The sequence below is a fragment of the Lotus japonicus genome, chromosome 3, assembly GCF_012489685.1.
Source record: "Lotus japonicus ecotype B-129 chromosome 3, LjGifu_v1.2".
Taxonomy (NCBI): Eukaryota; Viridiplantae; Streptophyta; class Magnoliopsida; order Fabales; family Fabaceae; genus Lotus; species Lotus japonicus.
In genome coordinates, this window is record NC_080043.1 from 28,488,899 (window position 1) to 28,492,480 (window position 3,582).

The 3,582-nt window shown below is 36.9% G+C and overlaps 1 pseudogene; it reads left to right on the forward strand.

The window, feature by feature from the left end:
• Positions 1-1,393: 1,393 nt before the first annotated feature.
• On the forward strand, positions 1,394-2,819 carry LOC130743895 (U3 small nucleolar RNA-associated protein 18 homolog; annotated as a pseudogene).
• The last annotated feature ends 763 nt before the right edge of the window (positions 2,820-3,582 follow it).

The following is a 3,582-nucleotide window of genomic DNA, read 5'->3' on the forward strand; positions in this document are numbered from 1 at the left end:
TATGTGCTTTTAGCTTCACATATGTATATATGTGCTTTAGCTTTTGAAAGGCTCATATTGGTCGTTCCTCTTGCTTTTAGCTTTTGAAATCTTCACATATGTGCTTGTTTAGTATTACAGTATAGTTTTAATCACCTTGAAAGTCTTCTGCATCTGCATCTTAATACTAATACTTATAATCTAGTTTCCTCTTATCTGATATGTTCACAATATAAATCAATCATATTTTTCCATTCCACTTTTTCCTTTGTCACTTCCAATGTATTCTCCAAATCAGTCAAATTCAACTGAAGATTAAAGAGCCTATGAGCAGGAATATAGCACAAGAAATAAAAATCTAACAATGGAAGAGGAAAACCCCACAATAGTATTAGAATTTCTGGTTTTATTACCTTAATGGTGGCAGAACAATCACAGAGGGTGCTTCTGATAATTTGAAGCACTCAAATTCTTCCTCATGACATATTCTACAGCGAGAAATCCCATAAACTAATTTCAAACCATGAATCAGCAATACAACTTCTTCAATTTTCTACTCCTGGTGCTTGTCGCAATAATGAAGCCGCCAACGCATCCAGAGTGCTTTTGAACCTTCAATCTCAGAATATTGGAATCTCGGATTAAAACTTTAGAGTTTCAACTGTGGAGGTGTTGAAGCTCTGTCAGTGTCTAACCATCCACACGAACCCGACAATTGCTTGATGACGGTCACCGAGTTAGACCCTTCAATCTCATTTGTTCAAAATACCAGTCCAGAAGTCCAGAACAACCCCACACCACAAACCCAGTTGTTAGATGACGACAACCTTGACATAGACATCATCAATCGCCTTCGTTCAACCAACTCCCTCCCAGAGCTGCAATCGAAGAAACCCTAACTTTCAAGAAGAATATGAATCGAAAACCCAGAAGAAGAACCTCGATACAATGATCATCTGTGAAATACGAACGATGAGAACACTATGAACTGTGTAATTTAAGCTTCCTCCTTGCTCGGTGACATGGAATCAGACGAGATGAAAAATCAATTTAGGAGTGTGGAGGTGAAGAAGCTGCTACTATTTAGGGTTCAAGGATGAAGATGAAGACAAGGCAATGGTTTGAACTCAGAAGATGAATAAGCAATGGTAAAATTTCTCACTCATGGTTAAAAGATAAGATGCAACTTTCAAACAATTGCTGAAAGACCCCTCTCAGATTAAAATATAATTCATTTTTGATTTTCGAAAAAACAATTGAAATTTGAAGAGAAAAAGAATATGTGGAAAAAATAATACACATGGCAGTTTATTATTTGCTATAAGGCTTGGAGGCACCACACCCTTAAAAATAGGGAGGCACCACATAATTTGCCTTCTTTAATTACTACTCTTTAATAGTGTAGTTTTGATCTCTCTATTCCCCTCTTGAACTTGAAAAGGGAGATAATGGCAAAGTGGAAGCTGAGGCTGCTGCGAAGGTTTCTGATTTTTTTTTCACTGACTGTTCTGCAGATACTGTTGTCTCTGTTTACCAGGAGGATGCTGATCTCTCAGATGGAAGTCGTGATGGTTATGATGCATTGCAGAGAAAACCTGCGTGGGTGGATGAGGAAGACGAAAATATCGCTGTGAACATAGGCAAAGTTAACAGATTAAGGAAGTTGAGGAAGGAAGAAGATGAGAGTTTGATCTCTGGTTCAGAGTATGTGTCGAGATTGAGGGCTCAACATGTGAAGCTCAACCGAGGAGCTTGATCTCTTAGGACAAATGAAGACCTGGTAGTGAAGAGCAGCTCAAAATTGTTGCCGGGACATATTGAATACTCAAGACTTGTAGATGCAAACAAACATGATCCTTCTAATGGTCCCATAAATTTGGTTCAGTTCCATAGAAATGCTCAGCTTCTTCTTCCTTGAAGATTGCCCCATTCGAAAAGCTTCTTTCTTGCCAGATGGGTCTCAGGTTATATTATCAGGAAGAAGAAAGTTCTTTTATAGTTTTGATCTAGTTAAGGGAAGCTTTGATAAAATAGGTCCTCTGGTTGGTAGGGAAGAAAAGAGTTTGGAAGTTTTTGGGGTGTCTTCTAGATTCTAAAATGATAGCCTTTGCCGGTAATGAAGGTTATATTTAATTGGTTTCAACAAAAACAAAGCAATTAGTTGGTAGCTTTTGCTGAGGACGGACAGTTGTTGAGTGCTGGTGGTGATGGCCAGGTTTACCACTGGGATCTGAGAACAAGGACTTGCATTCATAAAGGTGTAGATGAAGGTTGCATAAACAGCACAGCTCTTTGTACTTCTCCTGGTGGGCACATTTTTGCAGCTGGTTCAGACAGTGGAATTGTGAATATTTACAACAGAGAGGAATTTCTAGGGGCCAAGAGAAAACCTATCAAAACCATGTTTGACTACAAATTAAAAGTGGATATTTATGAGATTTAATCATGACTCTCAAATAGTAGCAATCTGCTCAAGCATGAAGAGGAGCAGTTTAAAGTTGATACATATCCCATCATATACTGTGTTCTCTAACTGGCCAGCACCAAATACAAGCTTGCAGTATCCCCGCTGTCTTGATTTTAGTCCAGGTGGTGGTTTCATGGCTGTTGGAAGCTCTTCAGGCAAGGTGTTATTGTATAAGTGGTTGCACCATGCATTACCAGCATGCCTAAGGTGGATTAATTGAAGTGCTGGCAAGATTTGAAATTAAAGTTTTGTAGCATTTGTTTTCTGGAAAGATTTTGAGACTTGAGTTGTATTTTATTGGAATGATTACTTTATGAAGATTTATATTTTCGTGCTTAGAAGCTAGAAATAACAAAGCTTCACATGTTTTCTAATTTATTATTTATTGAAATACACTTTTCTATTTCCAAAAAAAAATAAATCTATTTTAACCCTACTATAATAAACTCTTTAAAAAAACTTGCAAATACGAATTTATCTAATAATAGAAACGTTGTGTATCCAAAGTACACCCATTTCCAGTTTCATTTAAATGGACTTAAGGGAGAACAAGTATTTAATTTTATTATTCCTAATCATGAGTTTACTGGATAATCCAATTATATCTTCAAAATCCAAAAGGAAATTTTTAGTGAGAATATTTTAAGGGCCTGTTATATTAATTATAATTTGGCTAAAAACATTTTTGGTCTCTGATGTTTCAAGTTTGTGCAAATTCTGCCCCTACTCTATGTCGACGTTTCTACCCCTCATGTTTTCAAACAGTGCACCGTCTACTCCTCCGTCAGTCAGGCTTTCTCAGGAGAGGTTCATGAGTGGATTGGAGAGATGAAGAGGAGTATATGAAGTTGATGATGATCTAGGAAATGATATAAATTAAATTTGCTTGATGTATATATCAATTATGTATGTTACTGAACTGGTTAAATGCATGTTTTGCTACTTACAGGTCTTGAGTTTGAATCTCTCATGCCCCATTTTTCCAATTTCACTTGTAATTTCCACGTGACAGGTCCAAAAGATAAAAAAAAAATCAAATCAGCTCATTCCGTTAGTATTTTAACATCTGATTGACGGAGGGTAGATAGTGCACTGTTTGAAAACATGAGGGGTAGAAACATCGACAAAAATAGAGT